Source organism: Halichoerus grypus, chromosome 5 (assembly GCF_964656455.1).
Source record: "Halichoerus grypus chromosome 5, mHalGry1.hap1.1, whole genome shotgun sequence".
NCBI lineage: Eukaryota > Metazoa > Chordata > Mammalia > Carnivora > Phocidae > Halichoerus > Halichoerus grypus.
Window position 1 is genome coordinate 49,148,160 of NC_135716.1, and position 12,762 is coordinate 49,160,921.

Below are 12,762 nucleotides of genomic sequence, written 5' to 3' on the forward strand. Positions count from 1 at the left end.
ATTTTTAGTCTGCTAGCAACTAAAAGAATACGCAGTGTGGAAGACTGTAAAAATTAAACCTTGTTACACTAAACATTTTCTTCTGATAATGCAGGGCTATGGGAGGGGCTGTATGCTGTATGGCGCAAATTCTCTTTCTTTTCAAAGTGACATTTTCTTTTGTTGTTACAGAGACATTCGGGGCAACGACCCCTGGAGGAGGCTCCAACGAGCGGTGCCCCAGAGGGGCTAACAGTGCTGTCACCAACGACCTTTTCACCCACCACACAGGACATGATGTCCTTTCTTTCCTAGGTCTTTTCTGAGTCTCCTCCAGGGGATGGTACTAGAGCAGTTCATGACAGGGGAGTCAGATCCCTTTAAAAATAGCCATTCCCCCAAGTCCATTTTGGGGACTATGACTTGATAAACCATAACTCCTTTTCTGATGGCCCCCTAATGAAAAGAAAAAAAAAAACCCACCCTCCCTCCTTTCTTTTTTCTCTCCCTTCTTCCTTCCTTTATTTTTCTTGTGAGACTCTTCAGGCCTCAGAAGACATACTATATTAGTGTATAATTATAATAGTAGCCCAAATAGGTGTCATCTGGCACTTCAGTTACATTAGGAACATAATCCTTTCATTACCTATGCATTTCCAGGTACTTGTCATCACTGAACCACCTAGGTAAGACTAGGATAGCTTTCAATTACTGAAAGCTTGTGCCAGAATAACACAGAAACTTCTCAGCCACGTGTGCAGAGCCGTCAACCTTACACACTATACAATTCAATTTTTGTGATTCATTTTTTTAACCTCTGGAGTTATAATGCAAGTTCATAAATGTATTGATGTGTTTTGGGGATATAAATGAAACCTGAAAACATACGCTTTAAATTACAGACTTTCTTTTTAGAATAAATTATACTCTTGCTTTTGTTGTGCAACCAGTGAGAGAGAACTCTGCTCCTCCTTTCTTCTCCTGACCTTTAACAATAACCCTCAATATTTAGTCTTTTGTCCAGAGAGTAAGTGACTCTACAAGTTTCAAAACTAACTTCCCATGGATGAATATAGATATTTCAAAATCTTTCACTTAGCTTTTGAGGGCTTCTATTTCCAGAGGGACATTATGCATACCTAAAATATAATACAGAAAACTAAGCTAGGCATCTTCCTTCACTAGACACCTTTTCTAACTCTTCTTTTATAAGCACTATGACACTCAGTACAATCATCGTTATACTTACCTGAATATTTTATTTGGCTGCAAGTTCATCAAGAGAAGGAATCGTATCTAATTTGACCACGTATCAACACCCAGCACAATGTCTGACATAGAGTAAGCAATCAATATGTTTTTAATGAAAATATATCATTGATTTGTATAAAGTAGATCTGAAAATTAGTCTAATTATCTTAGAATCATACACACACATTTCATATGGACATGTTCTTTACTTGATATGTGCGCCTTCCAGTGGCATGAGTCTATGTATATTTTATGTAAAAGTTTGAAATAACCTATAATTCTATAGGGAAATCTGCTAGATGTACATTATTCGGGTTAAAGGGAAAAAAGGTCATAAAATATTTCCCTTAAAAGTTTGATTATTAATGGTATATGGGCTAATATTGAGCAATGTTCATAAAGCTCAATATAATGTCAATAACTATTTAGATTTGTTAACATACCTTATGAGTTAAGATGAAATTAAACATTTATTTACCTTTAAGTTTACTGCAACAAAAAGTTAAGTGTAACTGCTAGTAATAACAATAATAGTTTTTCAGTGATTCTAAATTTTAAAAAAAAGTTCAAAGACAATTAGAAATGGTCATATATTTTCTTTGAGGATATATAATTCAGAACCCACAACTGAATTCAATTGTGAATTACCTGAGGATAGACCTCTAAGCATGCTGCTTGGAGGAATTATAGTTCAATGGAAATGGAAATGTTTACCTAATAACAGTCATATATGGTAGACAATATGAAACACGATGAGACACTTCACAGATCTGATGTTTCAGGTGCCTAAGCCATTCTTACATACTTTTCATGTCTATAGATATACATATAATATATGTGATATAGATACATAATATTTGTATATCATATTGTCTTGTAGGTCATAATTTACAACGGCATTTTTATATTAGTCTTCTCCAAACCCATGTGTTTAATTTGAAATTAATTAATTTATTTTTAGTTCTTTCCATTTTTCTTCCTAGATACCTTGGTATAACTTACCGTAATTACTTTACTGTAATACTTCCCACAGTAACCATGTTTTCACATTTATCTACCATCAGCATTCACATAATGAATTCTTCATGCATCATTTTTCCCTATTTCACGGGTAGTGTTATTTTCAGTTAGAACAGCCAAGATACAGGGACTTAGAAGAGACAATTCTTATAAGAATAATCAACATGTCTTCAGTGACTGACAGGAATAAAATAACAAAACAATAGAATGTGTTTTGGCATTCTAGGACGAAATATATTGTTTCTAAAATTCTATTTATACATACATATTGAATGACATAAACCTTTTTGCTCTTGCAGCTGGATATTTCTATCCATAATGCCCAAAATATAACTCTGTTTTCCTATGCAATTTTAACAATAAAGAAATAGTAAATGACAAATTTTTATAAGGCTATACTTTAAAAATGAAAAACAAATTCATCTGTGGCATAAATATTCTTTTAAGGTAAAACTAATAAATACAGAAACTATAACCAAATTCATTGTTTTAGCCAATTTTAATATTTTAAAAGATGAATAAAGATTTCTATTTTTTTACTCTAAAACCTATTCCATTTAGTAAATTAGTTTGTCAGAGATTAAAATTAAGTGGTGATATGCACAATAGGAATAGAAAATGGAATTAACAATGAAAGCTATTCAAGGATAAGCAGAGATAAATCTGTCTGCCCACTTGCTGATTCATATAGACTATGCAGAATTTGTATGTTACAATCTGTGTGCATAAATCATGCAGTTCGTAAACAAACAGTAAGATTTATTTGTAACAATATCTCCAAATAAAATGATTGTGTATATTTCCCAACAACAAAAAAGTACTTTGTATGTAGGTCAAAACTCACATTTATTTTACATTAATAGCAAGTACTCATTCTGCCTTTTAAATATTTTTGTTAGTCTCCTTTGAACATTTAATCCAGAGGTGGGTGACGCCTTCTGCACAGGCAAATCATTCACATCTCTGGACTTGGCTGATTGTGATGGGTCAGTGGTTTCAATGCTGACTACCATTCTATCAAGTGCTCACTGGGGCCCGTGCACAGGGCTAAGTAAAGATTTTACAGGTATTATCCCATTTAACAAAATAACCATATAATGTAAATCCTGCTATGATTTCTAATACATAGAAGAGCAAACAGGCTTGTGGGGACAGGGACGGATTCTAACTTTGGCCCACTTGATTCCAAGACCAGCACTTTGAAGCTCAGACTAAAATTTAGCTCTTTTTAAAATAAATAACACAGGGCGCCTGGGTGGCTCAGTTGGTTAAGCGACTGCCATCGGCTCAGGTCATGATCCTGGAGTCCCAGGATCGAGTCCCGCATCGGGCTCCCTGCTCGGCGGGGAGTCTGCTTCTCCCTCTGACCTTCCCCCCTCTCATGTGCTCTCTCTCTCTCACTCTCTCAAATAAATGAATAAATAAAATCTTTAAAAAAAAATAAAAAATAAAATGAAATAAAATAAAATAAAGAACACAGTATTATTTTCTCACTTTCTCCATCTTTAGGATTAACTTCATCTGTTTCCAGTACTAACACTAATATTGTGTACTTTTTATTATATGTCCTCATATAAAGTACTATGCCGATAAACTCTACTTGATGAGGTAGATAGATCAGGGATAAAACCACGGAGTGTTGGAATGGAAAAGGAATCCTATAGTTTTAGGCTAATTTAATTTCTTTTTTTTCTTTTTCAAGGTTTTACTTAAATTCCAGTTAGTTAACATACAGCATAATATTAGTTTCAGGTGTAGAATTTAGTGATGCAACACTAAGTACTCATCACAACTGCTCTCCTTAATGCCTATCACCATTGAGCCCATCCCCCACACCCACTTCCCCTCCAGCAACTCTCTTTGTTCTCTATAGTTAAGAGTCTGTTAACTATGTTTGCCTCTTTTTTTTTTCCTTTCCCCTACATTCATCTGTTTTGTTTCTTAAATTCCACATATGAGTGAAATCATATATTTGTCTTTGTCTGACTGACTTATTTCTCTTAGCATAATACTCACTAGCTCCACCCACATCATTGCAAATGGCAAGATTTCATTCTTTTTGATGGCTGAGTAGCATCCCATTGTATATATATACCACATTTTTATCCATTTATCAGTCAGTGGACATTTGGGCTCTTTCCATAGTTTGGCCATCGTGGACATTGCTGCTATAAACATTGGGGTACATAGGTCCCTTCAAATCAGTATTTTTGTATCCTTTGGGTAAATACCTAGTAGTGCAATTGCTGGATCATAGGGTAGTTCTATTTTTAACTTTTTGAGGAAGCTCCATACTGTTTTCCAGAGTGGCTGCACCAGTTTGCATTCCACCAACAGTTTAAGAGACAACAGGTGTTAGTGAGGATGTGGAGAAAGGGGAACCCTCTTATACTGTTAGTTTAATTTCTTAATTTGGTAACATTAAGAAATGTTTGTGTTGTATAGATGAATGAGAAAATATATGCTAGGGATCTGAAACAAATAGATGACAGATGATGGGGCACCTGGCTGGCTCAGCCAGTAGAGCACGTGACTCTTGACCTTGGGGTTGTAATTTTGAGCCCCACACTGGGTATAGAGATTACTAAAAAAAAGAAATTCTTTAAAAAATAAAGTTTAGATAACAGATGACAGGATGAAACCTGAGTATGACACTAGGTTTGTTGCCCTATCTTTGCTTCCTGAGCCATAAGCTAGTGATTCATTTGAATGTTCATCATTCCCTTTTGCCTGATAGCAGGAAGCATCAGCATACCAAAAAGATAACTTAATACTGTGGTGGGTCACTGTTTCCATTTTTACTGGTTTTTCTGACTTTCCTCAAAGCTAATATCTGATTCTGGGCCCCAAAAGGACTAGGACAAAAAGCAAATCAATTTTTCAAAATAAGCATTTAAAAATCAGGATTATAAAATTAGTCTTGTCAAGTAAATTATACATGTCACATCACTTTTAGGCATTACTGAAACATTAAAATGTATTTTATTTTAATTTATTTATACTAAAAGACATTTTCCCCCTCAGCAAATGTTTGTTTTGTTCTTTGGGATCTCTGATGTTTTTGTACTATAATGGTTGTTGTTGTTGTGTGTGTGTGTGTGTGTGTGTGTGTGTGTGTGTGTGTGTACTTTCTATAAGTTAAGGGCTTTACATGAATAATTTCACTCATTAGATTATAACTATCCTTTATTTTCTCTGATGGGGAAAGAAAAGCTTGTGTAGTTTAAGAAAGTTACCCATTTAGTAAATGGAAAGGCTAGTATTTAAATACAGACAGGGTTATTAATCATTCATGGTTCATTCAGCAAATATTTACTGGACACCTACTTCATCTTGGGTGCAGGCTTTAGGGATGAAACAGTGAACAAAACATGTGATTCCATTCTCATGGCACTTCTAGACAAACAGGAGGGACAGATACTCAACAAAAACACACTTGTGAATACACATTTACCAACAGAGGTGAAGGTTACATAAGAAAAGCAGAGGGATCTATGAAAGCCTATACAAGGGAAGTCTTCTCTATTCTGAGCATCAAGGACAACTCCTGAGGAAGTTATATTTGACCTGAGGTCTGAAGGATAAGAAATATGTGTTAAACAAGGAAAGGATGGCCTGGGTGGTTGAGAATTTAAGAGCATTCTGTGAAAGGGAGCAAGGTGAATGAAGTCCCAGTTTACTGAAGGATGGGAGGAAATGGCATCATTGTGTCTGGGGTACAAGAGCTACATGGAAAATAGGCTGATGGTCAGAGGTGGGCATGCTTGCCTATAAAATACCTTCTAGGTCATTGAAGGACTTTGCTCTTTTTCTAAGGGCAACAGAAAGCCATTGAAAGTGTTTTATATTACTATTTTATTACTTTTTTGGTAGTTGAATGTGAGGACTAGATTTACATTTTACAAATACCACCCTGGCTAGAATATTAAAAAGCAAACTGTATCCTGGAAAGAACGAATGTGGGAGGCACTTTTTGGACGGCTATTTCAGTAGCCCAGATATGAGATATTTAATGCTTGCAGTAGGTAGGTCGCTGTGAAGGTGGACAGAAGTGGATGGGTTATAGAACAATTTAAGAGATAAAATCAATGAGGTCTGGTGGTAGATTAAACGTGGTGGATAAAGGAGAAAGAGGTTTCAGGAGGATTACCGCATATACCGTTTGCATAATCAGTATGTATGCTGCTTCCCCGTACTCCAAAATAAAGATTTTTAAAGCAGAAGACCTTACTCTTTGCTCGCAGGTAAAATATTTGTCAGAGCCTTATCTTTAAAAGAGGATTAATGATCCAACTCTGCTCACCACAGTTACTGGGAAGGCCAAGTGGGCATGAGCTTTGCCATCCACCTCTGTGGGTGCAGGTCTCAACTTCATATCCTACAGGCTCTGTGGCCACAGGCAAGCCACGCTTTCCAAGCCTTCCTTTCCCCCCTACAAATTAGAGATGACAATAATATCTAACACATAGCGTTGTCATAAAAAGTAAATCAAATATTCCACATGGCTTACTTGCTTACTTTTTGCCAAATGGGATTTTTCTACCAATAAATGCTCTTGCTCCTTCTTCTGCCCCTGTTTCTTCTGCACCTGCTCCTCCTATACCATCTCTATTTTCTCATCTTCTTCCTCCACCCACCCACCCACCATCATTAGCACCCTTCTCCTCCTTCTCCTCCCTCTTCTTCTTATTCATTAATACCCTCATTCATTCATCTCAATATGAGTTTTTCATTCCCTCCTTTATATTAACCCTTTCATTTCCCTTCTCATTACAACCAACCACTCTTGGCCTTTATTATTTTATTCCTCTATCAACATGAACTGTGTCATTGCTTCTAGTCTTGCCATCTCCAAATCATGTGACACATCCCTGTCAGATGAATGTTCCTTAACTGCTATTGTTCATAATGTCCCATGGCCCTGCTCAGAACCTCTCACAGCTCCTCACTGATGGTGTGGGGAATGGAAAGATGGTGGAGTTAGGCCATTGGAGTCAGAAAGAGTTGTGTTTTGTTTATTTATTTATTCATTTTGGTTCAGGCACTCACCAATTTGAAGGGAACTTCTTGCATGTCTCTAAGGCTTGATGTCTTCTTCTATAAGATGGAGATACTAAGTCTCTACAGGCTTGTTGTGAAGATCAGCTAAGATAATGCTTTCAAACGCTTAGAATTGTGCCTCATTCATCGTAGGACATACTCAATAGTTGGTATCGTTACCATCATAGAATGGAATGTCACACTTCGAAGCATACAATTGAAAATCTTCCCATCTGACATCCGTTTATATTTACATCTTATGACCTTCTTCCCAGCAGAGCCATTCAAGAGGAATTCTAACTTGGGAAATAAATGTAACCCCTCTTCATTCTCAAAACACTTGTACTATCTTTCATGTCTCCTTCTCTGTTTCATTCTCTACCTTCCTCCCTATTTTGAATTACCCACAGTCTTTCTGTCTTTCAAGGTTTAAATACCAATGCAGAAATCATCTTACTTTAAGGAGATTTTGCTCACTACTCTGTGTTGTGTTTGTGTAAACTTCCTGAGAATAAAGACCACCTCATGTATACTTACAACCCCTACAAGGCCTAACAGAGTACACTTCTCACTGAGTAAACGTTTGCTAAGTATATGAATGAATCCAATGCTTATCACTTAAAAGATGAGAGTAACTTGGGCAGGATCCATGAAAAAGACTTGATAAATCTGAGAAGAACATGAAAAATTGAGCAAATTCTTAGAAATTGGCTCTCTTATACCACAGGCAAGAAAACAGATTCTTTCTGCATCATATGTATGTATTTTGGATATTTTATATGGTATTGCATATTTTGTTTTCAAATGTGGATTGAAGCCAATTTTTGTTTTATAAACATTGCTGTTAGAAATAGCAGAGTGCTGTTTTATTTCTCTCTTTTGAAAGTCTAGAGTTTAAATCATATTAGGTTAGTGATTATCCTTTTAGTCATATAGTCCACAAAAAATCATACACTGTTAAGTAGTAATGAAAACATCTGTTTTAGACTTTGCCTTACCTTTCAACCATTAACTATAAGAAAGACATTACATAGGACAACTCTTCCAAAAAGAAAAGTTATATAAGCGGAATCTGGATCAATTATGGTATCAGTGAGCAAGTTTATCTAAGTATGCAGTTATTCAAAATAATGGTTATTTAAGGATTTCTTGATTTTATATATTCAAGTTTTAATACTATTTTATGTATCTGGATTTACTCTTACAATAAAAATTACTTTAGTTGTGGGGCGCCTGGGTGGCTCAGTTGGTTAAGCGACTGCCTTCGGCTCAGGTCATGATCCTGGAGTCCCAGGATCGAGTCCCGCATCGGGCTCCCTGCTCGGCAGGGAGTCTGCTTCTCCCTCTGACCCTCCCCACTCTCATGTGCTCTCTCTCATTCTCTCTCTCTCAAATAAATAAATAAAATCTTTAAAAAAAAAAATTACTTTAGTTGTGTTCAAATTTTGTAAAGAGATAGTATTTTATTGTCTTATATCCAATGAAAATATAAGCCTACTTGTTGTAAAGCATAATTATTTTCACAATCCTCATTTTAAATTGAAAGGAAACTGATGATTTCAAACTAAGATTGCTCAATATTATTAACTGTGTTTGCTACTTCTATATGCATCCAGGAGAAAAACCATAAAATATATTTATGCAGGTTGTTTACAACTAGATTAAGCTTTTCATCATTTCTAATGTTTATGAGCAGAATATATAGGAATCTGTATCATTCATTACGAGCTTCACGTATCTGGGTTTTGGCAGTTTTATTATCTCTCATAGTAACTCATATTTCTAAATTGAAAGACTCATAGACATATACTACATAATGTTCACACTCAACTAGAACATGGTGAATGTAAAAATTACTCTTATTAAAAGAACTGGAAATTAAGTTTTTTAAAGAAACTTCATTCTTTTATGTGTGAACAGATGTATTCTCCACTAAAGGACATGACAACACTGCTTTGATTAAAGCATGCATCGAACTAATTAATCTATTTTAGAGTCCATTCCAATCTTATCAGAGTTCTTGTTTAATACTATCTTTTCTTCTTGGTAAACTGACTAGATTGATTGGATTCATTGTCCAAACTAATTAACTACCATTATCGCAAATCAAATTTCTACTGTAATGGGAAAAGAAACAAGTGTGGCCTATATTCATTCTTGGTTGGTCTTTTGTCATGACAATGTATCTTCCTATATTATTTAATGACTTTTGCAATTATATTATAGCTAGAAAGAAAAAAAAAAAACTGTGCTTAAGCAACTTCCCAAAAGATGAAAATGACATTTTTGACAGAACACACTTGATAACATTGGTACTCAGATGATTAACAAATAGTACTGGTTTAGGCAGTGGGAAACTTATAGAATACTCATTAAATAGATACAATTAAAGTATATATAAACCACCTTATCGGCCATGAAATTCAGACCATGATAAAGAGCAGGTTGATTGCATATGAAGGAAAAAAATAATGAATAAAGCTATGCTTCATAATTAATAGGTGATTGCAAAATGAAATATTCTTAGAGCTCATAATACTATTCCCATTATGAAAATAGCATTAAAGTGTTCCATTGGGGAAGATTAATTAAGCATTGTAAAATATACAGAGTACTTCTACTCTGCATTTAATTCTGGACTATTGATTTGATAGTTATTTGGTGAAGTTCCAAGGACAAATTCCAGTGAAATGAGAACTTGCCTATAAAATCTTAAACAACATAATGTGCATAGTATGGGGGGAAATGATGAAATAAGGTCCAAAGGAATGACTGAGAATTTTGGTTATTACATTGATAAAATATGGAGGAGGATTCCCCCCCACCCTCCTTTGGTTCAGTTTTAGAATGATTTGTCAAGTAACAGAGGAGAGGCCAAGATAAGTTGCTTTGGAAGTCCTCAATCAAAGCCTGTGGCTTTGGACCAAAAGAGATCGAGGAGATGAATTCTAAATGAATGCTAAAGATGGAACTTTTTAAGTTTGCCAAAAATTGGAGTAGTAGGTCAAGGGCCTTGGACATTTTTCCTCTAACACAGATAAATAGATGGCTAACTGAAATCTTTAACAAATGTGCTTAACATTCTTAGGGGTGAATAAATGATGATGAATTATTTTTAATTCAAACACAAAGCCTAACTTTTATATTGTTATTGAGTGATAGACAATGTAAAATTTTTAAATTATGAATTTGGAATAGTCATTAGGTTACCAACCATAAAGAGGAGCTCAGGTTTAAACCTTTGTAGCCATGGACATTTTTAGAAACTGCCAAGAATATTATGACTCCATCAGGTGCAATTTTATTAGAAAGGTAAATATATGTTTTAATTTATCTATGTTACTAAATGTAAATTTAAAGATATAATAAAAATATAAGATAAAAAACTAAAACCAAAGACTGAAAAATATTAATGAATTCATTCATTAAATGCTCACTGAGATCCTACCAGGAATTGGATACAGAGCTAGGTAAAGTGATAGGAAGATTAAAAAAAAAATCTAGTTTTAGTTATCACAGTTTACTGGAAAAAGCTATGCAAAGAATATAATTTATAGTATGGGAATTACTTTTTTTTTTTTAAATATTTTATTTATTTATCTGACAGAGAGAGACACAGCAAGAGAGGGAACACAAGCAGGGGGAGTGGGAGAGGGAGAAGCAGGGTTCCTGCCGAGCAGGGAGCCTGATGCGGGGCTCGATCCCAGGACCCTGGGACCATGACCTGAGCTGAAGGCAGCCGCTTAACTGACTGAGCCAAGTATGGGAATTACTTTAATAGAGAAAATAAAGGGTGATGCAAAAGCATATAGGAAAAGTTATGAGAATGGTGAGTACAGAAAAAGTGGCCATAAATAGGAAGAGGGATTGTTGTAATAATAAAAAGAACTACTTGAAAGTTTATGTTAATTATTTAAATACAAGAGAAGAATATTAAGTGTATTTCTATTAAACCTTAACTTTTCAGTAACGACTGTTATTTTTTTTAATGAGTTAACTACTGCTGAATCAACCCTTTCACCGCCAAAGAAGGAAGATGGGCAGGCACATTTATTGGTCACCATTTCTAATGGGCAATAAAACAAAACCTTTCCTCCTCTACCAAAATGAGAAAGTTAGCCTAGGTAACTCTGCAGTCTTTTTGCTTGATTCTATGTAATTGTTAGGTTACATTTATAAAAAGATGGAGCATAAAATTAAATGAAAGTCCTGATAATTCCATCCTACCAGATCCAAGTCTATGAAACACTGTGATTGTGATGAACATGACAACTTTAGTTTCAAACTGGAAGTAAATGAGTAGTTTGTGGTCTGCTCTGTTCGTGGAGGTATAAGATATATGCTTGTTTAAAAAAAGATGCCATTGTGTACTGTCATCATAACTAGATAAAACTGGAAATTTTCCTACCACTTCTACTCATAGCAGTGCCTGAACCAATCTGAAGTCTTCCTCAATTAAACAAACCTTAGACTCTTAGAGTCTTTCATGGTAAGCAAAGTTTTTTAGAGAAATTTAGTCATACTCATCCTGATGCCTTGAGAGAGAAGACAACAGCATACTTTGTTAGTTCAATGTCCTTTTTGATGCAGGGCTGGATCCCAAGACCCGGAGATTATGACCTGAGCCAAAGACAGGCGCTAAATGGACTGAGCCACCCAAGCGCCTCTCAATGTCTTTTAAATTATCTAAAATTTAACATGCCTGATGAAATGAAAAGGCTATAATAAAAAATATTAATTGAGACTAACTTCATATCCCTCTGTGAAGCAAGTCTTTTTTGAAATTGTAGATATTTTGTATTGTGTGAAATTCCAAGTGTGCAAACTTGACACTTAAAAAAAAAAAGCTGGAGTGGTGGGGGGTGGGAGGGATGGGGTGGCTGGGTGATAGACACTGGGCAGGGTATGTGCTATGGTGAGCGCTGTGAATTGTGTAAGACTGTTGAATCACAGATCTGTACCTCTGAAACAAATAATACAGTATATGTTAAAAAAAAAAAAAGAAGATAGTAGGAAGGGAAAAATGAAGGGGGGAGATCAGAGGGGGAGATGAACCATGAGAGACGATGGACTCTGAGAAACAAACTGAGGGTTCTAGAGGGGAGGGGGTGGGGAGATGGGTTAGCCTGGTAATGGGTATTAAAGAGGGCACGTTCTGCATGGAGCACTGGGTGTTATACACAAACAATGAATCATGGAACACTATATCAAAAACTAATGATGTAATGTATAGTGATTAACATAACATAATAAAATTTTTTTAAAAAGCTGATTTAATTTTACTGCCTTCATAAATTAAAATGAAAGCATTTTAATTTTAATATTTATTTATATTTAATATTAATAAATATTCAAACATAGATGTGCACTCCTATATATGGAGGTATCACAAGCAATATGATATAAATTATAATATACATAACACATACATATATAGATAAAACTAGCAGTATATCCCTTTTGAGACATTGT

The 12,762-nt window shown here is 35.1% G+C and overlaps 1 protein-coding gene across 17 annotated transcripts in view; it reads right to left on the minus strand.

Annotated features, from left to right (window-relative positions):
- The window catches only part of RALYL (RALY RNA binding protein like), a 677,252-nt gene that overhangs the window by 161,876 nt on the left and 502,614 nt on the right, over positions 1–12,762 (minus strand). The window contains exon 1 of one of the 17 annotated variants that reach the window (XM_078072268.1): positions 5,299–5,303. The exons of 15 other annotated variants lie outside the window; for them this stretch is intronic. The gene's annotated coding sequence lies outside the window, so the exon portion shown is untranslated. Of the gene's footprint in view, positions 1–5,298; positions 5,304–12,762 lie in introns of those variants that run through there. One more of the 17 variants, XM_078072269.1, reaches the window with a different exon arrangement.